Genomic DNA, 25,274 nt, shown 5'->3' with positions numbered 1-25,274 from the left:
TTCAGCACCGAGGACGAGGATGCCGAGAGCGTGGAAGAAGTAGTCTCTAGCCCCGCTTCAGAACATGATTCCCGATCGGACGACGACGATGAGGTGATCTTTCGACGTGAAGAAACCGTCGATGAGGTAGGAGACTTCGACGAGGCCTACGGGGCCGAAGAAGACAGCTCTCCCAAAGAGCTAGGCCAACCCGTCGAAACGGAGGCCGAAACTGTACGTCGTCATCAGGCTCCGGTCGAGGGATCGCCTTCGGGCCTTACCCAAAATCAAATACATGGTTCCTCGGCCCCACCTTCCGGTCCGGCCTCGAACACTCTGCAAGAGCCACTATTACCGAAGACGACCGGGTTATTAGACCCAAAACCATCCATTGCTCCAGGCCCTTCAAAAACGAAAGTGAAACTGGTGGTGGTCGGATCGAAGGCGTCGAAACAATCCACTGCCCCGACACCGAAAAAAAGTCGTCGGCTCCGACCGCGTACAAAAAGACTTCGGCGCCGAGCTCACCGCAGCGGATGCGGTCGATACACGGAAAAAGCATGCCCTCAGGCACCACAAGGCGCCGAAACCTTCGGCGCCCACATCGAAGGCCGTAACCTCTGCAGTCAAAATGGCCGCCCCGGCTACGTCGACGCCTAGAGCACCGATGCCGACTAAGTCCTCGACTACGTCGACTGTCGATACATCCCTTCATACCAGTGACCCCCTTCCGACAAAAAAGTCGGGGCTGGCCTCGACGTCTACTGCCAAAATGCCCATCAAACCACCATCTGCGTTAGCTGTGCAGCAGGTCTCTGCATCTTTACAACGCATCTGTGACCGGGCAACCCTCCACTCTATCTCAGGTCCCGACACAACCTCCCCTTGTAGAGTGCACTCGGAGCCCACCAACATCACGTTTGGGCTGCCACCGCCATCGAAACTATTTCAAATTCGGACACGTGTCCTCCACACACAGTCCACCACCTCTGGCCTTACAGAACAAGACTCTTCGGGGCCACGATTTATCGACGCCGACACTGGCAGGTTAATGCTCCACAAGCGCAAAATAACGCTTGTCAGGGAAGAGGAGCCATACAAAATTCCTCTTAAAACGCAAGCTGCCAGCTGAGCAGGAACCAGTGCTACAAGAACACTTCCAACCCTTCCCTTCAGATCCGCAGTCCTTTTCTCCTACCCCTTCCGAATCGGACGCAATACAGGACTATGGCGGGGAGGATACCATCTACCCTGGGGACGTAGATCCTGATGAACAACTACAAGACCCGGATCAGGCGTGGGATGATCCCACAGACCAAAGTGTCGCGCCACATACTCAAGATGCGCAACTCTATAACGTAAAACGTCTCCTACAGAGGACACGGCTGCATTTAATGCCCTCCTCGAACGGGCTGCTGCTCATCATGGGGTGGAGCTCCATTCTGACGCCATTGAAGAAGACTTCCTGCTTGACACTTTCGCATCTTCAGAAAGAACTGTCAAAACCCTGCCCATGTTAAAAGGGGTTCTCAAACCTGCTAAAGACATTTTCAAGGACACCAAGAGCCCGGGTGTTAAATCCTAGGATTGAAAAAAAATACAAGCCTGCACCCGGTGACCCTAAATACATTAGGGGTCAATTGCCGTTAGACTCCATGGTGGTTGCCAATGCTCGCAAGAGAGCCCACTCACAAACGACTGGTGATGCTCCTCCCCCAGACAAGGAGTCAAAAGTACTAGAAACATCGGGCAAACGCATTGCAGCGCAAGCAGCGAACATCCTGCGCATTGCTAATACACAGGCACTCCTGGCACGTTATGACAGGTCACATTACGACACGCTGGAGTCACTGCTCCAACATCTACCAGATGAGTATAAAGAGTCAGCGGAGCTACTCATTAGAGAAGGACAACTCCTCACTAATGCATCCATAAAATGCGCCCTTGACGCAGCTGACACAGCGGCTAGAGCAATAAACACAAGCGTCATGCTAAGACGTCATGCCTGGTTAAGAATCTCCGGCTTCAAACCAGAGATCCAAAACAATATTCTGAACTTACCAGTTAATACAGAATTCTTATTCGGCCCAGACGTTGACACTACCCTAGAAAAGATAAAGAATGACACTGCGAAATCAATGGGGGCTCTGCAAACGCAGCAATTTCGTAGTGGCTCCTTTCGTCGCACTGGAAATAGAGGCACAACAAGGGGTCAGGGGTCACAACAGCAGTATACTAAAAGTGGCGCAAAAAGCACCTATGACAAAAACAACAGGGGTGGATATCGTGGATCCAGCACCAAGGGCAGGGGACGTGGCTATGGCAACACCAGGTCCTCGCCTAAAAACAAACAGTGACGCCCTCTCCTTACCCCCCGACCACATAACACCTGTCGGGGGATGACTCCAGCAGTTCCTGTCCGCATGGAAGAACATCACCACGGACAGGTGGGTCAGGGACATCATCCAACATGGGTACTGTCTAGAACTAACTTCCACTCCACCCAACATACCACCAAAGCACCGTCCTATGTCAGCCGAACACTTAGATTTACTCCAGCAAGAAGTGCTTGCTATGCTCACAAAAGGGGCAATAGAAGTAGTGCCCATCGACCAGCAGGGCACAGGGGTGTACTCTCTGTACTTCTTAATCCCAAAAAAGGACGGCTCGCTCAGACCTATCCTAGACCTGCGACCCCTAAACCTATATATACTATCGGAGCATTTCCATATGCTCACCCTCCAGCAGGTTCTCCCACTACTCAGTCAGGGGGATTTCCTAGCTACGCTAGACCTGAAGGATGCATACTTCCACATACCAATACACCCTTCCCACAGGAAATACCTCAGATTCACTATTCAAGGGAATCACTATCAGTTCAAAGTTCTCCCCTTCGGAGTAACAACAGCACCCAGGGTCTTTACCAAGTGCCTGGCAACAGTGGCCGCGCATCTGCGGAGACAAAACATTCACGTTTTCCCTTATCTGGACGACTGGCTAGTTCAGGCCAAATCAGCACAACAATGTGCCACCCACATGTCCCACACCATTCACCTTCTCCACGGTCTGGGATTCTCACTAAATTACCCAAAATCAAGTCTCCAACCTGCGCACGTACAACAGTACTTAGGCGCGACTATCGACACTCTGGCTGCCACAGCTCAGCCAACTTTAGTGAGAATCAACAGCATGCAACAGCTGATCTCCAAATTCCGACCTCAGCACTCCCTTCCTGCGCGAGTATTCATGCAGTTGATGGGCATGATGGCCTCCTGCATTTTCATAGTCCCACACGCGAGACTACATATGCGCCCGCTTCAGGAGTGCTTGGCACGTCAATGGAATCAGGCTCACGGGCAATTAAAAGACCTAGTGTTGGTGAGCGGTCGGGCATACAACTCTCTGCATTGGTGGAATCCACAAAACCTTTGCAAGGGCCGACCGTTCCAAGAGCCTGTTCCACAAATAGTACTGACCGCGGACGCCTCTCTCCAGGGATGGGGAGCTCATGTACTCAATTACACAGTGCAGGGACTATGGACGACACAGCAAAAGAAGATGCACATCAACCTTCTGGATTTGATGGCAATCTTCCTAGCCATGAAGGCATTCAAAGTACACCTGTGCAACAAAGTCGTGTTGATCCGGACGGACAACATGACTGCCATGTACTACATACAGAAGCAGGGAGGAACACACTCTCCACAGTTGTCTCATCTGGCTCAGAGCATGTGGAAGTGGGCCATTCAAAGGAACATATTCCTCATGGCGGAACACCTCCCCGGCAAGGACAACCAGATGGCGGATCTGCTCAGCAGACACAGCCACCAGATGCACGAGTGGGAGCTACACCCATCAGTACTCCAACCGTACTTCCAGCAGTGGGGTCATCCAGAGATTGACCTATTCGCCACAAACGAAAACGCAAAATGCCAAAGCTTTGCCGCCAGGTTCCCACATCCACAGTCGCAGGGCAATGCGATATGGATGAACTGGTCCGGCAGATTTGCGTACGCTTTTCCCCCAGCGCCGTTAATACCGCTGGTAGCACGCAAACTGCGACAGCACTCACTGACACTCATCCTAGTTGCTCCAACGTAGGCGCACCAGCCATGGTACACCACCTTTCTGGAACTTTCCGTGGTGCCGCATCAAAGGCTGCGGATCAAACCCGCACTTTTAACGCAGAACCATGGCGAAATTCAGCACCCAGATCCACAACAGCTGAACCTGGCAATCTGGCTCCTGAAGTCTTAGAGGTTGGCTACCTAAACCTGCCACCTGACTGTATGGAGATCATCAAGGAAGCCAGGAGACCCACTACCAGAGCTTGCTATGCAGCTAAATGGAAGAGGTTTGTCATTTACTGCAACAACAATGACATTAACCCGCTAGACGCATCCATTCAAAACATAATCTGTTACCTCTTACACCTATACCGATGCAATCTGGCATACACCTCAATACGTATCCATTTAACAGCAATAGCAGCCTATCTCCAAAACAGGCAGCATCTCTCTTTATTCAGAGTGCCTGCCATCAAAGCTTTCTTGGAAGGACTTAAACGAGTAATTCCCCCAAGACACCCACCAGCACCGGTGTGGAACCTCAACTTGGTCCTCACCAGACTAATGGGTCCGCCCTTTGAACCTCTCCATTCATGTGAGATTCAATTCCTCACCTGGAAAGTGGCTTTCCTGGTTGCCATCACTTCCTTAAGGAGAGTTAGGGAACTCCAGGCACTAACCATTCAAGAGCCATTCATTCAGGTACACGCAAACAGGGTTGTCCTACGCACCAACCCCAAGTTCATGCCCAAAGTCATATCACAGTTCCACATTAATCAAACTATCGAACTGCCCGTTTTCTTCCAAAACCTGCAAAATGTCGCGGAAAGAATGCTCCATACACTAGATGTAAAGCGGGCTCTCATGTACTATATTGACAGGACAAAGGATTTTAGAAAAACTAAACAACTCTTCGTTGCCTTCTCTCCACAACACAAGGGCAATGCCATTTCCAAAGCAGGAATAGCCAGATGGATCGTTAAATGCATTCAGATTTGCTATCACAAAGCTAAACGGACATTAACGGTTCCCCCACGAGCCCACTCAACACGAAAGTTAGGGGCATCCATGGCTTTCCTAGGAAACATCCCTTTACACGAAACTTGTAGAGCAGCCACATGGTCCACTATACATACATTTACCAAACACTACTGCGTAGATGTACACTCAAAACAGCAGGCAGCTGTAGGACAGGCTGTTCTCAAAACTCTTTTTCAGACTGCTGCAGCTGGCACTGGTAGCCGCCGCTAATAGGAGGTACTGCTATGTATTCTATGCACAGATATGAATTCAGCAGCCCACATGCCTCGAACTGAATATGCTACTTACCAGTATGCATCTGTTCTTGGCATGTAGGGCTGCTGACATTCATATCACCCACCCTCCTCCCCGGCGCCTGTAGCAGCTGCAGCTCTCAGAATTACTGTATAGCATGGTCATCACTTACTGTATCTACTCCATCACTGCCACAATGGCGAAAAACAATCTTGGATGGAGAGGATGCCCATGCGCACTGTAGTCCAGGGGAGGAGCCACCTATCTCGTGATACTTCGAAGACTCTTCCAGGACAACAATGTGCAATCATCCGGACCCAACACTAGGCGGCGATCTATGCACAAATATGAATGTCAGCAGCCCTACTTGACAAGAACAGATGCATACTGGTAAGTAGCATATTCAATATTAATCTTTATTCTTCCATAATTTGTAATATTAGTATGAAGATGTACTCTTCAGTGCACAAATAATTTTTAGGAGTTTCTTTAATAATGTGACGAGATATAACTTGGTGTTTAGTTTTCACGTCGAAATATATGCATATAAAAGTTGAAGATTTACAGGTCTAAACCTTGTATCAGTCAGTAAAGTTTGTTAATCCTTTTCGCACCCCAAATCAGTGGCTTGGTGACAGCAGAGTCATTATCATTTATTGCTTTTTCTCGGTCACCCTTGACAACAAAATCACTTGCAGATTCTCTAGTGACAGTGACAAATTAGAGTTGCCATTTGTTGCCAAAAGATACATTGTCTACAAATGTTTGATGCTTGGTATGAGCTTTACTAAGAAATTTCACGGGGCATGGAGAAGTCTATTGTATCCATAGGAGTTCCCTTGATTCTACAGGCATAGAAGCCAGAGCCCCCTATCAAGCGTGTTCAACACTAGTATGTAGGTCGAGGGTATATGGAGTCTGTCCTGATATCATGCAGTACCCTCTCTGTCACTGGAGTCTGTTTTTCACCACAAAGTGTGGCTTATATTCCCCGTAGAACATTTGGAGTGACTTCTCCATCCACAAAGCAATTCGTGCAGATGGAGTGGCATAGATGCCCTGTGAGAAAGTCCCAGCGAGGTCCCCCAACGCTTCAGAGTCCACAGTGGGTTGAACCCTCCAGGGTTCCCCGACGTCACCTGCAGCTGCTGCACGGAGACCCCCCCACCCCCACGAGTGGCCCAGTAAGGTGAAATCCAACCTCAAAAGACACTCCTGCATCCTGCTGCCCTGAGCCCTGGAGAAGAGAAACGGAGGTGCACCTACGTCCCCGAGCCCTCCAACGTACCTGCCCAGTTGTTTGTTCCTCCTGGAAGTCTTCCTGGACCGAGCCTGCAGCCAAAATCCAAAATCAGCAACTCCCATTGAAAACAGGGCACCCGACACCAAAACAGCACCCTGCACCTAGCCGCCCCTGTGCCGCTGCGGGTGTACCTTAGGTGATAACTCGGATCCCCCTTTGCCCTGAGCCGAACACCGGGAGCTTTGCTCCCACAACCCTGTGGCCTGCTCGTGAGCAGCTACCAACTGGAGTCCCTGTATCCCCCATTGGATAACATCGGGACTCAACACTCTGCACCCGGCCGACCTTGTGCCACTGAAGGTGTTCTGAGAGTGCATCCTCGACCCTGGGGGAGGCCTGGTTCTAACCCAGAATACCAACTCTGAGAAACAAGTACTTACCTGCAAACCGATAACTTAATTTCCGTTCAATGGGATTGCATTGATGCGTTTCTTTGAAAATTCTTCCAAGTGTGGAGTTGGTTTGTATGAAAAAACTTTAAAAACTGCAAATGTACCCATAGTGAATTACTTACGTTTTGTCTCGGAAATGTCTCAGTGTGATATCGGAGTGGATCACACTGATTAGCACAAGTAACTTAAATCTACAAAGTAACTGAAAAGTAATTCTGATTTTTGACTTGCCTGTAAATCAACCAACTGCATTTAAACCTGCATTCAGCTATAATTGCATAAGTATTGCAAAGTATTATTTCACTTACCTGCACCAGGCCTGGTTTGGTTCTAGAAATAAAATCACTAAATAATATTTTTATACAAACAAATTGGTCTGAGTTCAGTCTGAGTGTGTGACATCATTTCTTACCTGAGTTTGTACAATAAATGCTTAACACTACCCTCGGATAAAGCCTTACTGCTCGCCCACACTACCACAAATGGAGAGTAAGGTGCTATCTACTTTTACCTCTGCCTAACTTTGGGGTTCCACTGGACTCTGTGCTCACTATACCTCATTTTGGTATAGTATATACAGAGCTAGCTTTCTACAGTACTTCTGCCTCCTGTAGGTATCTAGGTTCTGAGAGCTGTAGTGGGCCCCATGGGACCCCCCACTAGGACCATGCCACTGCCCTTGTAGCTTGCATGCTCCTGTGGGAGGAAAAACAACGTCAACCTGGCACACTGCCTAGGTGCCATGCCAGCTACCACTGCAATAGGTAAGTCACCTGGATCGGTGGGCCACTTGACCTCTGGCCAGATGTCGGTCGCAGAGGTGGAACTGGGGGCAGGCTTTGTGGTTCTTCAATTCAGAGTCTTGTCATTGAAGATGGCTGCTTTGTGAACAGGTCCGCTGTTATCTGGGGATCTTGAACTTTGTCGAAGGCAGGCAGTCCTCTCAAGGCTGTGGAGGCCGCTAAGCTGCAGGCACGGGCTGCAGAGAGGCCGGTAGGGCTGGGGCTAAGTCTGCTAGTTTCTGTAGTCGTCTCTGCTAGTGCTAATCTGTAGTGTCCTGCTCTTCTTAGGTCGTCAGGAACTGAAATTCAAGGCTCGGGGGAGGGGGCAGTTAAATTCTACATTTAAGGGCATTCAAAGGGAGTGCCAGGTAGTAGCCAATGGGGCCAATGGGCTACTTACTTTAAGGGTGACTAAACTCTCTAAATGCTCACCCCACGTGGGGAGTGGCCATATCCCTTATTGGAGGAGTCCCACTGTCTTCAAGATGGTGGGCACTAAAAAGTGTACTTAATCTCGCCTCCCACACCAGAAGGGTGGTGTTGGCAGGGGTGTGGGGGGAATGGGAGGCGGGCACACTTTCCTCCCTGTCCTCCTGCCAAAAAGCGGACAGGAAGGGGGCTTGCTTCCTCTAACAGTAGAGGCTGGGGTCGCATTACAAAGGTGTAAAGGCCTTTGAAGCTCCCTGCCATGGATGGCTCTTCCTGACCAGGGGGAGGTGTGAACACCTCCACCCAGGAAAGGCATTGTTCTCTACCTTAGAGTGCGCATTCACTCTCCACCGGCGGTCAGAACACTGTCTGGTGGTAGCAGGCTGGCTTAGGCCAGTTGGTGACCACACTAGGGATTGTCATGTTGCAGGGGACCACTCTAAGGGGTCGGCTGTGTGCACTTTTTAATAAATCTGACACTGTAATCCGTGCAGGTTAATAATGCTGAGATTTTCGGTTCCAAACATTCCATATTTTAGTGATGCCATCATGGAGCTGGGGGAACTCGTAATGATTAGTGTCCAGCCCATGCATTTACTATGGCTTCCCTGATCACTTACAATATCCAGGAATTGTGAGAAAGTGGCTCTGTATATACTGTTCCCAAATAGGTACAGGGTGTACAGAGTCCACAGTCCCCAGAGGTTTGCCAGAGGCTAAAGTTAGATATAACCTTACTCTCTAAAGTGGTAACTTGGTCGAGCAGTAAGGCAGTATCGGAGGACAGCGTAAAGTTTTGTTGCACACACTCAGCCAGCAAATGGTCTCACACACTCAATAACTGAACTCTAGGCCAATGGTTTATATATAAAAAATATATGCTTGTTTTATTTTAAGAACCAACAATAGGTATTAAAATATACTTTCACAGAATGAGATGCTTTATATAAATACTTTTGCAATATGCAATTGACTTTTGTAGGAAGTTACAAGTGGTTGCAATAGGCAACACAATTCTAAACACAATAATGCATTGAGTTCAATGGAAGTTTCAAGTGATTTGCAACAGATTACTTTTAGGATTACTTTTGGAATTCCAGGACTGGATCCTAGATTCAGTCCTGGGTCAGTACTTAGAATCAAGTGATAAAAGTCGACTTAATTACTGTGATTTTTAGACCATATTTTGCCATTTTAAAACTTGACACTTAGAAAATATTTCATAGAAAACAGTCAATGATTCCCTATGGCAGAAAATTCAAGTTGCAGGTATAGTATGTTCTCGTTACTTTTGTAATCCAGTACTGGGTGCCTAGACTCAGTACTGGGACCTTTATTCAAAACGGGTAAGTAATTACGTTTTCAGAAATTATACGATTTTTAAAGAATATTTATTTGACAGAAGAAATTTCACAGAAAAACAGTCCATGATTTCCTATGGGAGAAAATTGGGTTACTGGTAAGTACAGTGTGAGGAAGTGGGTTTCTGTTGCAGTAACCCCCCCTCTTTTTTTGCCTAATAGCTGATGCACTTTTCCTTGTTGTGCCGTGGGCTCCTGCCAATCAGGTACCCAGGGCCTGTGTTCCTTCCCTAAAATACAAACTCCAAATTGACAAACCCTGGCCACATGTCAGCCCCTAGTAAATGGTACCCTAGGTACCCAGGGCCTTGTGACCAGGGAAGGCCTCTAAGGGCTGCAGCACTCATTGTGCCACCCTTAGAGGCCCTGTACCCTTACACACACACACTGCCTTTGCAGGCTGAGTGTCTGGGCACAGGACAAAACAAAAAGTCGACATGGCACACATCTCTGTGTGCCATGCCCATCACCTACACTGCCAAGGCATATGTCAGCCACCCCTCTGGCTGGGTGCCTTATGCCTATGGTGTGGGCACAGGAGCAGGAGCCCTGTGCCCCTACAGTACCCAGGTCCATTCCTGGGCACTGTAAGTACAGTGCTGCCATTTACAAGTACACGGTGCTGAGAGCTCGTCAAACACGAGCTCCACAGCACCACAGTGGCAACACTGAAGACTGGGAAGTTTGGTCTCAAACTTCTCAGCACATTAAACCCGCACTGATGCCAGTGTGGGATTTAATGTACTAAGCACCCCAGAGGACATCTTAGAGATGCCCCCTTACAGCTAACCTGCAATCCACGTCTGCTCTGAGGCTGCCCAGGCTGCCACACAGCAGACACGTTGCTGGACCCCTGGGTGGGAGAGCCCCTGCTCTCCCGGGCCTGCAACAATGCACGTCCTGGGTGAGGTGATGAATCTCCTCCCCCAGGATGAGCCAAGGGAAGCTTTAAAGGCATGCCGCCTCTTGGAGATTCCCCAGGCCTCTGCAACCCCCCACTCTGGAGGGAAGCTTGGCCGGAAACCCCATACAAGGACAGGGAATGTGCCAGCCTGCCCACCCCACCCCTCAGGTGGGGGAGGCGAGGTGAAGCACATCTCCGGGCTCTCGCCATCTTGAAGATGGGAGGCCCTACCCTATCAGGATTAGGCTACTGCCCCCCTCCCACAGGAGAGAGGCAGGATAGCGGGTGTACCCACCCCAGGACAAGGACCCATTGGTCCCTGGCCTTCCCCTACCTGTAACTCCCCTAAATCTAGTATTTAGGGGCCCCCTGAACCTTCCTTCCCCAGATTCCAGATGCAAAAGACTACAAGAAGAGCAAGAAGAACAAAGACCTGCCCTGCAGCTGCTAAAAAGGGAAGAAGACACCAACTGCTTTGGCCCCAGCCCTACCGGCCTGTCGACTCCCGAACCTGCACCAGCACGGCATCTCTCGTGGCCAGCAACCTCACCAACCCCGGAGGACCTGGCTACCTTTTGGCTCTAAGCCCCTGGGACTCCCATGAGTAGAGGCTCTACTCAAGAAACCTATTTTCAACCCTGGCAGCAGCCCGGAACCGCGGACCCAACACACTCTGCACCAGCCAAGCCTGGCCAGTGCCGGAGTGGACAAAGACCCTGAGGACGACCCCACGGCGACTGTGACCCCGAGTCCGGCACCCAAGGACCCCCCTCGACATCCTGGAGGAAGCCTGCAGCCTCAGAACCAAGTGCCACCCCAGCCGCGATCAACCAGAGGGTAAGATTCCCGACGTCAAAAGGCACCCCGGCGCCCTGCGGCCCCCTGTGCCCAATCCCGGGGTACCCACCTAACCTACAACTACCCAACTTACCTCTCGAAGTGGTGGTGGCACCTGAAACATCCTCGTCCCCGAGCCTGCAGCCTTTTTCCAAACCGGAACATTCCCATTGAGCGTCCGAAGGCTCAAAAGCACCCTGCACCCAGCCGCCCGAGTGGCCCTGGCAGTGCCCTCTCTACACTAACCTACTTCCCCACTTGCCCTGAGTAAGTGACCAGGAGCCCAGCTCCCACAGCCGCGTGGCTTGCCAGACAGCAGCCACCAACCAAGGCACTCCTATCCCTCATAGGATAACATTGGGCCTAACTCTCTCTGCACCCGGCCGTCCTGAAACCGCTGAGGGTGAACCAACTGTACCTACCTGACACTGGGGGACCCCTGAGTCCATGCCCGGAATTTCAACTCTGCCAGTCGAGTACTTACCCTTAAACCGCTAACTTCATTTTCCTCATAGGGTAACATTGACTGGCTTTTTCTTCAAAAATCTTCTAAGTGTGAACTTTTCAAAACTACAAAAATTCACCAAAAATCAGCCAAGTGACAAAAACGAATTTACTCACCTGCTCCTAGGTGAGCTCCCAGTGCTGGATCTTGGTGCCCAGCCCTGACCCTGAAAAGTGTACACAACTATACTTACCTCTAACTCATTTTTCTCCCATAGGAAACCATTGTCTGCTTTTCTGTGAAATTTCTTCTAACTGTCTATTTTTGCAAATTTGAAATATTCTTTTAAAATCGTACCATTTCTGCAAACGAAATTACTTACCTGTTTTTGATAAGGACCCCAGTCCTGGGTCTAGGTACCCAGTCCTGGATTACTAAAGTAACGATAAAGTACTCTACCTGCAATTTGAATTTCTTGCCATAGAGATCCATTGAATGTTTTCTTTGAAATATTTTCTAAGTGCTAACTTTTGAAATAGCTAAATATTATTTAAAAATCATTACAGTTAAGTCGACTTTCCTCACTTGATTCTGAATACTGACCCAAGGCTGGTTCTAGGAGCCAGACCTGGAATTCCAAAAGTAATCTGAAAAGTAATTTATTACAAATAACCTGAATTTACCATTGAGCTCAATGTATTGTTATGTTTAGGAAATAGGATTGTTTATTGCAACCAACTGTGACTGTTTACACAAATTTATTGCTTAAGACAAAAGTATTTATATGCAACCTCTCATTCTGAGAAAGTATATTTTGACCCCCTTTGTGGTTCTAAAAATAAAACAAGCATATATTTTATATATATAAACCATTGGCCTAGAGTTCAGTTATTGAGTGTGTGAAACCATTTGCTGACTGAGTGTGTACAATAAATGCTTTACACTGTCCTCTGGTACTGCCTTACTGCTCGACCAAGCTACCACTTTTGTGAGTAAGGTCATACCTGACTTTGACCTCTATCAGCCTCTGGGGGACTGTGGACTCTGTACACCCTGTACCTATTAGGGAACAGTATATACAGAGCCACTTTCTCACATACAGTTGTAAGTATTTTTCAGAGTCAGTGCTGGGCACCAAGATCCAGCACTGGGAGCTCACCTAAGAGCAGGTGAGTATTTGCGTTTTCGTTACTCAGCTGATTTTTGGTGAATATTTTAGGATTTGAGAAGTCCACACAGAAATTTCAGGAAAAAGCCAGTCAATGTTACCCTATGAAGAAAATAGAGTTATCGGTTTAAAGGTAAGTACTCGACTGGCAGAGTTAAGGTTCTGGGCATAGACTCGGGGGTTTCCCAGGGTCAGGTAGGTACAGTTGGTTCACCCTCAGCGGCACAAGGGCGGCCGGGTGCAGAGAGAGTTAGGTCCAATGTTATCCTATGAGAGGTAGGGGGGGCCTTGGTTGGTGGCTGCTGACTAGCAGGCCACGTGGCTGTGGGAGCTGGGCTCCTGGTCACTTACTCAGGGCAAGTGGGGAAGTAGATAGGTGTAGAGGTTGCACTGCCAGGGCGGCTGGGTGCTTTTGAGCCTTCGTGCATTAATTGATTTCAATGGGAAATCTCCGGTTTAGAAAAAGACTGCAAGCTCGGGGACGAAGATTCTTCAGGTGCCACCACCACTTCGAGAGGTAAGTTTGGTCGTTGGAGGATAGGTAGGTACCCCGGGATTGGGCACAGGGGGCCGCGGGGTGCCTTTTGGTGTTGGGAAATCTTACCCTCTGTTGATCGCGATGGGGGGGGGCGTGGGGGGGGGCACCTGGTTTTGAGGCTGCAGGCTTCTTCAGGAGTGTCGAGGGAGGTCCTTGGGTGCCGGACTCGGGGTCACGGTTGCTGTGGGGTCGTCCTCGTGGTCTTTGTTCACTCCGGCACAGACCAGGCTTGGCGGGTGCAGAGTGTGCTCGGTTAGCGGTTCTGGGCTGCTGCCAGGGATTAGAAGTAGTTTTGGAGTAGAGCCTCTACTCATGGGAGTCCCAGGGGGCTTAGAGTCAAAAGGTAGCCAGGTCCTCCGGGGTTTGTGAGGTTGCTGGCCACAAGAGATGCTGGGTTGGAGTTGGAGCAGTTTCGAGTGTCGACAGGCCGGTAGGGCTGGGGCCAAAGCAGTTGGTGTCTTCCTCTTCTTAGCAGCTGCAGGGCAGGTCTTCTTTCTTCTAGTTCTTCTTCGGATTTTGGAATCTGGAATCTGGGGAAGGAAGGTTCAGGGTGCCCCTAAATACTAGATTTAGGGGCGTTACAGGAAGGTGAAGGGCAGGTACCAATGGGTCCCTGTCCTGGGGTGGGTACACCCCCTATCCTGCCTCTCTCTTGTGGGAGGGGGGCAGTAGCCTAGTCCTGATTGGGCAGGGCTTCCCATCTTCAAGATGGCGAGAGCCCGGATATGTGCTTCACCTCGCCTCCCCCACCTAAGGGGGGAGGTTGGCAGGCTGGCACATCCCCTGTCCTTATTTGGGGTTTCCGGCCAAGCTTCCCACCAGATTGGGGGGGTTGCAGTGGCCTGGGGAAGCTCACAGAGGCGGCATGCCTTTGAAGCTTCCCCCTGCCCATCCTGGGGGAGGAGATTTAGCACCTCGCCCAGGATGTGCACTGTTGCAGACCCATGAGAGCAGGAGCTCCCCTACCCAGGGGTCCAGCAACATATCTGCTGTGTGGCAGCCTAGGCAGCCTCAGAACTGACGTGGATTGTAGGTTAGGTTTCAGGGGGCATCTCTAAGATGCCCTCTGGGGTGCTTGGTACATTAAATCCCACACTGGCATCAGTATCAAACTTCTCAGTGTTGCCATTATGGTGCTGTGGAGTTTGTGTTTGACGAGCTCCCAGCACCATATACTCTGAAATGGCAGCACTGCATTTACAGTGCCCAGGAATGGACCTGGGTACTGTAGGGGCACAGGGCTCCTGCGCCCACACCATTGGCATAGGGCACCCAGCTAGAGGGGTGGCTGATGTATGCCATGGCAGTGTAGATGGTGGGCATGGCACACAGGGATGTGTGCCATGTCGACTCTTTGTTTTGTCTTGTACCCAGACACTCAGCCTGCAAGAGCAGTGTGTGTGCGTAAGGGTACAGGGCCTCTAAGGGTGGCACAATGTGTGCTGCAGCCCTTAGAGGCCTTCCCTGGTCACAAGGCCCTGGGTACCTAGGGTACCATTTACCAGGGGCTGACATGTGCCCAGGGTTTGCCAATTTGTGTTTTGTGTTTTAGGGAAGGAACATAGGCCCTGGGCACCTGATTGGCAGGAGTCCAGGGCACACTCGGTCAAAGTACATTCAGCAATTCAGCAAAAAGTGGGGGCATACCATGCAAGAAAGATGGCACTTTCTCACAGGAATCAACAAGGATTTTGCAGGGGGCCTATCTGCTCATGCTGAATTTCCCTCACAGGAGATGTAGTGCACCCTGCCTTATGGCTAAGGCCTGCCAGAGGGATGTCTTACCTATATCTCATGCAGTGTCTGTGGGCATGGCACACAGGGATGTCAGTTTTTGTCTGCGCTAAGACATGCAGGCTGCAGTGTTCATGTGCTTGGTGAGCGGTCCCTTAGGGTGGCACAATTCGTGCTGCAGCCCTTGGGGGACCCTCTTTAACCACAAGACCCATGGTATCTTGGGTACCTTACTAGGGTTTTATATGTGAACTGAAGTGGTTCCAATTCTGGAAACAACAGGTACAGTTTAGGGAAGGAGGTCTGGCACCGGGGACCTGGTTGGCAGAGACCCTTTGCACTTCCAGTCGAAACAACATCATTTTCCAGGAAAAATGTGGGGGGCTAAGCATCCGTGGAATAGCTGAACTGTTCCCTGCATCCTGCAGGAACTCCAAAGAAAAAACTCTGAGGACTCGCTGTGAGAAAGTGGCTCTGTATATACTGTTCCCTAATAGGTACAGGGTGTACAGAGTCCACAGTCCCCCAGAGGCTGATAGAGGTCAAAGTTAGGTATGACCTTACTCTCAAAAGTGGTAGCTTGGTCGAGCAGTAAGGCAGTACCAGAGGACAGTGTAAAGCATTTATTGTACACACTCAGTCAGCAAATGGTTTCACACACTCAATAACTGAACTCTAGGCCAATGATTTGTATATATAAAATATATGCTTGTTTTATTTTTAGAACCACAAGGGGGTAAAAATATACTTTCTCAGAATGAGAGGTTGAATATAAATACTTTTGTTTCAAGCAATAAATTTGTGTAAACAGTCACAGTTGGTTGCAATAAACAATCCTATTTCCTAAACATAACAATGCATTGAGCTCAATGGTAAATTCAGGTTATTTGTAATAAATTACTTTTCAGATTACTTTTGGAATTCCAGGTCTGGATCCTAGAACCAGCCTGGGGTCAGTATTCAGAATCAAGTGAAGAAAGTCGACTTAATAACTGTAATGATTTTTAGATAATATTTAGCTATTTCAAAAGTTAGCACTTAGAAAATATTTCACAGAAAACATTCAATGGATCTCTATGGCAAGAAATTCAAATTGCAGGTAGAGTACTTTATCGTTACTTTAGTAATCCAGGACTGGGTGCCTAGACCCAGGACTGGGGTCCTTATCAAAAGCAGGTAAGTAATTTCGTTTGCAGAAATGGTACGATTTTAAAAGAATATTTCAAATTTGCAAAAGTAGACACTTAGAAGAAATTTCACAGAAAAGCAGGCAATGGTTTCCTATGGGAGAAAAATGAGTTAGAAGTAAGTATAGTTGTGAACACTTTTCAGAGTCAGGGCTGGGCACCAAGATCCAGCACTGGGAGCTCACCTAGGAGCAGGTGAGTAAATTCGTTTTTGTCACTTGGCTGATTTTTGGTGAATTTTTGCAGTTTTGAAAAGTTCACACTTAGAAGATTTTTGAAGAAAAAGCCAGTCAATGTTACCCTATGAGGAAAATGAAGTTAGCGGTTTAAGGGTAAGTACTCGACTGGTAGTGTTGAAATTCCGGGCATGGACTCAGGGGTCCCCCAGTGTCAGATAGGTACAGTTGGTTCACCCTCAGCGGTTTCAGGACGGCCGGGTGCAGAGAGAGTTGGGCCCAATGTTATCCTATGAGGGATAGGGGGGCCTTGGTTGGTGGCTGCTGTCTGGCAAGCCACGCGGCTGTGGGAGCTGGGCTCCTGGTCACTTACTCAGGGCAAGTGGGGAAGTAGGTTAGAGTAGAGAGGGCACTGCCAGGGCCACTCGGGCGGCTGGGTGCAGGGTGCTTTTGAGCCTTAGGGCGCTCAATGGAAATCAATGGGAATGTTCCGGTTTGGAAAGAGGCTGCAGGCTCGGGGACGAGGAGGTTTCAGGTGCCACCACCACTTCGAGAGGTAAGTTGGGTAGTTGTAGGTTAGGTGGGTACCCCAGGATTGGGCACAGGGGGTCGCAGGGCGCCGGGTGCAGGGGTGCCTTTTGACGTCGGGAATCTTACCCTCTGGTTGATCGCGGCTGGGGTGGCACTTGGTTCTGAGGCTGCAGGCTTCTTCCGGGATGTCGAGGGGGGTCCTTGGGTGCCGGACTCTGGGTCACAGTCGCCGTGGGGTCGTCCTCTGGGTCTTTGTCCACTCCGGCACTGGCCAGGCTTGGCTGGTGCAGAGTGTGTTGGGTCCGCGGTCCCGGGCTGGTGCCAGGGATAGCAAGTAGGTTTCTTGAGTAGAGCCTCTACTCGTGGGAGTCCCAGGGGCTTAGAGCTAAAAGGTAGCCAGGTCCTCCGGGGTTGGTGAGGTTGCTGGCCACGTGGGAGGCCGCGCTGGTGCAGGTTCGAGAGTCGACAGGCCGGTAGGGCTGGGGCCAAAGCAGTTGGTGTCTTCTTCTCTTTTTAGCAGCTGCAGGGCAGGTCTTTGTTCTTCTTGCTCTTCTTGTCGTTTTTCTATCTGGAATCCGAGGAAGGAAGGTTCAGGGGGCCCCTAAATACTAGATTTAGGGGCGTTACAGGTAGGTGAAGGCCAGGGACCAATGGGTCCTTGTCCTGGGGTGGGTACACCCCCTATCCTGCCTCTCTCCTGTGGGAGGGGGGCAGTAGCCTAATCCTGATAGGGTAGGGCCTCCCATCTTCAAGATGGCGAGAGCCCGGAGATGTGCTTCACCTCGCCTCCCCCACCTGAGGGGTGGGGTGGGCAGGCTGGCACATCCCCTGTCCTTGTATGGGGTTTCCGGCCAAGCTTCCCGCCAGAGTGGGGGGTTGCAGTGGCCTGGGGAAACTCCAACTGGCGGCATGCCTTTGAAGCTTCCCTTTGCTCATCCTGGGGGAGGAGATTTCTCACCTCACCCAGGATGTGCATTGTTGCAGGCCCGGGAGAGCAGGGGCTCTCCCACCCAGGGGTCCAGCAACGTGTCTGCTGTGTGGCAGCCTGGGCAGCCTCAGAGCAGACGTGGATTGCAAGTTAGCTGTAAGGGGGCATCTTCTAAGATGCCCTCTGGGGTGCTTAGTACATTAAATCCTACACTGGCATCAGTGTGGGTTCAATGTGCTGAGAAGTTTGATACCAAACTTCCCAGGCTTCAGTGTTGCCAATATGGTGCTGTGGAGCTCGTGTTTGACAAGCTCTCAGCACCATGTATTCTTAAATGACAGCACTGCACTTACAGTGCCCAGGAATGGACCCGGGTACTGTAGGGGCACAGGGCTCCTGCTCCTGTGCCCACACCATAGGCGTAATGCACCCAGCTAGAGGGGTGGCTGACATATGCCTTGGCAGTGTAGGTGATGGGCATGGTACACAGTGATGTGTGCCATGTCGACTCTTTGTTTTGTCCTGCACCCAGACACTCAGCCTGCAAGGGCAGTGTGTGTGTGTAAGGGTACAGGGCCTCTGAGGGTGGCACAATGAGTGCTGCAGCCCTTAGAGGCCTTCCCTGGTCACAAGGCCCTGGGTACCTAGGGTACCATTTACTAGGGGCTGACATGTGGCTAGGGTTTGCCAATTTGGAGTTTGTGTGGTTTAAGGAAGGAACATAGGCCCTGGGCACCTGATTGGCAGGAACCCAGGGTACACTCAATCGAAGTACATTCAGCAATTTAGCAAAAAGTGGGGGCATACCATGCAAGAAAGATGGCACTTTCTCACACAACCCCCCCCCCAAACGAAAGGTGATGAGACTAACCTTGTCCTATGGAGTCTTCATTGTCTAAGTGGAAGAACCTGGAAAGTCCATCTGCATTGGCATGGGCAGTCCCTGGTCTGTGTTCCACTTCAAAGTCCATTCCCTGTAGGGAGATGGACCACCTCAGTAGTTTTGGATTTTCCCCTTTCATCTGCATTAGCCATCTGAGAGGTCTGTGGTCAGTTTGAACTAGGAAGTGAGTGCCAAACAAGTATGGCCTCAGCTTCTTCAGGGACCAAACCACAGCAAAGGCCTCCCTCTCAATGGCACTCCAACGCTGCTCTCTAGGGAGTAGTCTTCTGCTTATAAAAGCAACAGGTTGGTCTTGGCCTTCATCATTGGTCTGGGATAGGACCGCTCCTATCCCTAGCTCAGAGGCATCAGTCTGCACTATGAACTGCTTGGCATAATCTGGAGCTTTTAGAATTGGTGCTGAGCACATTGCTTCTTTTAGGGTGTCAAAAGCCTTTTGACAACTAACTGTCCAGTTAACTTTCTTGGGCATTTTCTTGGAGGTGAGTTCTGTGAGGGGGGTCACAATGGACCCATACCCCTTCACAAACCTCCTGTAGTACCCAGTCAAGCCAAGGAATGCCCTGACTTGGGTCTGGGTTGTTGGAGCTATCCAGTCCATGATGGCCTGGATTTTGGGTTGTAAGGGCTGTACCTGGCCTCCACCTACAAGGTGGCCCAAGTACACCACAGTGCCCTGCCCTATCTGGCATTTGGATGCTTTGATAGTGAGACCTGCACTCTGCAGAGCCTCTAAAACCTTCCCAAGGTGGATCAGGTGATCCTGCCAGGTGGAGCTAAAGACAGCAATATCATCAAGATAAGCTGCACTAAAGGACTCCAACCCAGCCAGGACATGGTTCACCAACCTCTGGAAGGTGGCAGGGGCATTCTTTAACCCAAAGGGCATCACAGTAAACTGATAATGCCCATCAGGGGTGGAGAATGCTGTCTTTTCTTTTGCTCCTGGGGCCATGCCAATCTGCCAGTACCCTGCAGTTAAGTCAAAGGTACTGAGAAATTTGGCAGCCCCCAATTTGTCTATCAGTTCATCTGCTCTTGGGATAGGGTGAGCATCTGTCTTGGTGACAGAGTTGAGCCCTCTATAGTCCACACAGAACCTCATCTCTCTCTTTTCACCCTGTTGATGAGGTTTGGGGACCAGAACTACTGGGCTAGCCCAGGGGCTCTCTGAAGGCTCAATGACCCCTAACTCCAGCATCTTGCTGACCTCAGCTTTGATGCTTTCCTTGACTTGATCTGACTGTCGATAGATTTTGTTCTTGACAGGTGCACTGTCACCAGTGTCCACATCATGGGTACACCAGCTTGTCAGACCAGGGGTCAGGGAAAAGAGGCTAGCATATTGTTGCAAGACTTGCTTGCAGTCAGTCTGTTGTTGGGCAGAGAGGGTGTCTGAGAAAATCACACCATCTACTGACCCATCTTTTGGGCTGTAGGATAGGAGGTCAGGGAGTGGCTCACTCTCTGCTTCCTGTTCTTCATCAGTCACCATCAGCATGGTGATGTCAGCCCTATCATTGTAGAGTTTAAGGCGGTTCACATGGATGACCCTTTTGGGTGTCCTGCTAGTGCCCAGGTCAACTAGATAGGTGACCTCACTCTTTCTCTCTAGGATAGGGTAAGGGCCACTCCATTTGTCTTGGAGAGCCCTTGGTGCCACTGGCTCCAAAACCCACACCTGTTGCCCTGGTTGAAATTCAACCAGTGCAGCTTTTTGGTCATACCAGTGCTTCTGGAGCTCCTGGCTGGCCTCAAGGTTCTTGGATGCTTTTTCCATATACTCAGCCATTCTGGACCTTAGGCCAAGCACATAGTCCACTATGTCCTGTTTGGGTTCTTGAAGAGGCCTCTCCCAGCCCTCCTTTACAAGACACAGTGGTCCCCTTACAGGATGACCAAACAGAAGTTCAAAGGGTGAGAAACCTACTCCCTTCTGTGGCACTTCCCTGTAGGCGAAAAGCAAGCATGGTAATAGGACATCCCACCTCCTTTTGAGTTTCTCAGGGAGTCCCATGATCATACCTTTCAATGTCTTGTTGAACCTCTCAACAAGGCCATTGGTTTGTGGGTGGTAGGGTGTAGTAAACTTGTACTGCACTCCACACTCTTTCCACATGTGTGTTAGGTAAGCAGACATGAAGTTGGAACCTCTGTCTGAAACCACCTCCTTAGGAAAACCCACCCTGGTGAAGACACCCAGGAGGGCCTTGGCTACTGCAGGAGCTGTAGTAGTCCTAAGTGGAATTGCTTCAGGGTACCTAGTAGCATGATCCACTACTACTAGAATGAATTTGTTCCCTGAGGCTGTGGGAGGTTCGAGTGGACCCACAATGTCCACACCTACCCTTTCAAAGGGGACCCCCACCACTGGTAGTGGAATGAGGGGGGCCTTTGGGTGGCCACCTGTCTTGCCACTGGCCTGACAGGTAACACAGGAGCTGACAAACTCCTTCACCTTTTGGTGCATCTGGGGCCAGTAAAAGTGACTCACTAACCTTTCCCAAGTTTTGGATTGCCCCAGATGTCCAGCTAGGGGGATGTCATGAGCCAAAGTTAGGAGGAACTCCCTGTACTTCTGTGGCACTACCACCCTCCTGGTGGCTCCAGGAGTGGGGTCTCTTGCCTCAGCATACAGTAATCCCTCTTCCCAATAAGCTCTATGGGTACCACTGACATCTCCCCTGGCTTCTGAAGCAGCTTGTTGTCTCAGGCTTTCAAGAGTGGGACAGTCTTGCTGACCCTGGCACAGCTCTTCCCTAGAGGGTCCCCCTGGGCCCAAGAGTTCAACCTGGTAAGGGTCAAGCTCCATGGACTCAGTTCCCTCAGAGGTATCTACATCCTCTCCAGGGGGAGAGGGGTTCTGAGTGTTTGGCTGTACAGAAGCTGGTCCCCCAGTCTTCTTGCCCTTCCTCTTGGTTGGTTGGGCCATTATTCCAGGCTCCAAACCTACTTTTTCACCCTTCCTCTTGCTCTGTGCTCTGGTTTGCACACACACCAATTCAGGGATGCCCAGCATGGCTGCATGGGCCTTTAACTCAACCTCAGCCCAGGCTGAGGTTTCCAGATCATTTCCAAGCAGACATGCAGCTGGCAACTTTGGAGAGACCACTACCTGTTTCAGGCCAGTAACCCCCCCCCAGCCTAATGTTACCATGGCCATGGGATGACTAGTGGTGACACTGTCAGCGTTGGTGACTGGGTAAGACTTCCCAATCAAGTATTGCTCAGGGGAAACCAGTGTGTCTTTCACCATAGTGACACTGGCACCTGTATCCCTCAGAGCTTCTACCCTAGTTCCATTCACCCAGGGGTACTGTAAGTATTTCTTCAAGTTGGGGGGCCACACAGCCACAGTGGCAAACTCCACTTCTCCCAAGGAGACTAAACTTGCTTCAGTGTGTTCCCAGATTTGCTCAGGGTACACCTCTGATCCCATTTGTATACTTGCTGTCCCAGGAGTGGCTGTACTGGGTGCCTTAGGGGCTTTGTTTTGGGGGCAAGATACAGTTAGGTGTCCCTGCTTCTTACAGGTATTACAAAAGGCCTTTAAGGGATCAAAGTTCTTCCCCCTATATGGTTGGGGCACATAGGGAGTAGTTTGGGTCCCACCCACCTGAACAGGTTTTTGGGGCCCTTTGGAAGACTCAGACTTTTTATCTTGGGGATTCTCACCACCTTTCCCCTGGGGAGGTTTTGTGACCACCTTCTTTTGGTCACCCCCAGTGGTTGTCTTGGTCACCCTAGTCTTGACCCAGTGGTCCGCCTTCTTTCCCAATTCTTGGGGAGAAATTAGACCTAGGTCTACCAAATGCTGATGCAACTTTTCATTTGTGCAGTTACTCAAAATATGTTCCTTCATGAATAAATTGTACAATCCAGTAAAATCCTGCACACCATGTCCAGCTAACCAACCATCCAGTGTCTTCACTGAGAAATCTACAAAATCAATCCAGGACTGGGTCTGGGTTTTGTGAGCCCCCCTGAATCTAATTCTATACTCCTCAGTGGTGAATCCAAATCCCTCAATCAGAGCTTTCTTCATGAGGTCATAGGATCCTGCTTCTGGCCCAGAGAGAGTCAGAAGCCTGTCCCTGCAGTTACCAGAGAACAGTTCCCACAGGAGTGCCCCCCAGAGAGGTTTCTTTACTTTCCTGATATCACAAGCCCTCTCAAAGGCTGTGAACCATTTGGTGATATCATCACCTTCCTCAAATTTAGGGACAATCCCTTTGGGGATTTTAAGGTCAGAAGTTTCCTCCCTATCCTTGTTTTTATTATTGCTGCCACCATTGATGGGTGCTAAACCCATCTCTCTCCTTTCCTTTTCTAGAGCCAGGAGCCTGGACTCTAGATCTATTCTTTTGGCCAGCCTCACAAGGCTGTCCTCTTCACTGGGGGGTCCCCCAGTGTTGTCTCTGGGACCAGAGCCACCTGTGTGGTCTCTAGGTGCCCAGATGCTATGTCTTGAGTTGGAGGGTATGGGTGCCATCTCCTCCCTAGGGAATAGTATGGGGAGGTTGCTGTCCTCCTCCCCTGTTTCCCTTTCCTCATCTGACTGGCCATCACCATGTTCAGATGGGTGGTCTTTAGCATACTCAGCCAGGAGCTCCTGGAGCCCTTGTTTGGATGGATGCTGACCCATTTGTAAATTTTTGAGTTTACATAAGGACCTCAATTCCTTGAAAGACAAGTGTAAGTAAGGTGTGAGGTCGAGCTCCTCCACCAGGTCCATGTTATTATTATCACTAATAGCTGGGTTTGTTTGAGACATTCTAACCTGACAGTTCTAACCCTTTACCCTGACTATAGTGACTTTTATTTTTCTAAAATTCTAATGGGACTTAAGCAAGGCCCTAGCAAGACTTTTAGTAATTTTGGAAAAACCAATCAGAATTCTAAAGGCAATTTTTAAGAGTTCTGTCGTGTGATCAGATGGTAACCAAGTAGTCCAACAAATGCAAGTTTGTATCCCACCGCTGATCCACCAATGTGAGAAAGTGGCTCTGTATATACTGTTCCCTAATAGGTACAGGGTGTACAGAGTCCACAGTCCCCCAGAGGCTGATAGAGGTCAAAGTTAGGTATGACCTTACTCTCAAAAGTGGTAGCTTGGTCGAGCAGTAAGGCAGTACCAGAGGACAGTGTAAAGCATTTATTGTACACACTCAGTCAGCAAATGGTTTCACACACTCAATAACTGAACTCTAGGCCAATGATTTGTATATATAAAATATATGCTTGTTTTATTTTTAGAACCACAAGGGGGTAAAAATATACTTTCTCAGAATGAGAGGTTGAATATAAATACTTTTGTTTCAAGCAATAAATTTGTGTAAACAGTCACAGTTGGTTGCAATAAACAATCCTATTTCCTAAACATAACAATGCATTGAGCTCAATGGTAAATTCAGGTTATTTGTAATAAATTACTTTTCAGATTACTTTTGGAATTCCAGGTCTGGATCCTAGAACCAGCCTGGGGTCAGTATTCAGAATCAAGTGAAGAAAGTCGACTTAATAACTGTAATGATTTTTAGATAATATTTAGCTATTTCAAAAGTTAGCACTTAGAAAATATTTCACAGAAAACATTCAATGGATCTCTATGGCAAGAAATTCAAATTGCAGGTAGAGTACTTTATCGTTACTTTAGTAATCCAGGACTGGGTGCCTAGACCCAGGACTGGGGTCCTTATCAAAAGCAGGTAAGTAATTTCGTTTGCAGAAATGGTACGATTTTAAAAGAATATTTCAAATTTGCAAAAGTAGACACTTAGAAGAAATTTCACAGAAAAGCAGGCAATGGTTTCCTATGGGAGAAAAATGAGTTAGAAGTAAGTATAGTTGTGAACACTTTTCAGAGTCAGGGCTGGGCACCAAGATCCAGCACTGGGAGCTCACCTAGGAGCAGGTGAGTAAATTCGTTTTTGTCACTTGGCTGATTTTTGGTGAATTTTTGCAGTTTTGAAAAGTTCACACTTAGAAGATTTTTGAAGAAAAAGCCAGTCAATGTTACCCTATGAGGAAAATGAAGTTAGCGGTTTAAGGGTAAGTACTCGACTGGTAGTGTTGAAATTCCGGGCATGGACTCAGGGGTCCCCCAGTGTCAGATAGGTACAGTTGGTTCACCCTCAGCGGTTTCAGGACGGCCGGGTGCAGAGAGAGTTGGGCCCAATGTTATCCTATGAGGGATAGGGGGGCCTTGGTTGGTGGCTGCTGTCTGGCAAGCCACGCGGCTGTGGGAGCTGGGCTCCTGGTCACTTACTCAGGGCAAGTGGGGAAGTAGGTTAGAGTAGAGAGGGCACTGCCAGGGCCACTCGGGCGGCTGGGT

The 25,274-nt window shown here is 49.5% G+C and overlaps 1 protein-coding gene across 1 annotated transcript in view; it reads left to right on the top strand.

Moving 5' to 3' along the window:
• Window positions 1–25,274, top strand: part of DYNC1H1 (dynein cytoplasmic 1 heavy chain 1) — a 1,397,843-nt gene that overhangs the window by 183,594 nt on the left and 1,188,975 nt on the right. The gene's annotated exons all lie outside the window — the stretch shown is intronic.

The sequence above is a fragment of the Triturus cristatus genome, chromosome 9 (assembly GCF_964204655.1).
Source record: "Triturus cristatus chromosome 9, aTriCri1.1, whole genome shotgun sequence".
Lineage (NCBI taxonomy): Eukaryota > Metazoa > Chordata > Amphibia > Caudata > Salamandridae > Triturus > Triturus cristatus.
This window is presented reverse-complemented; position numbering and strand designations above follow the sequence as displayed.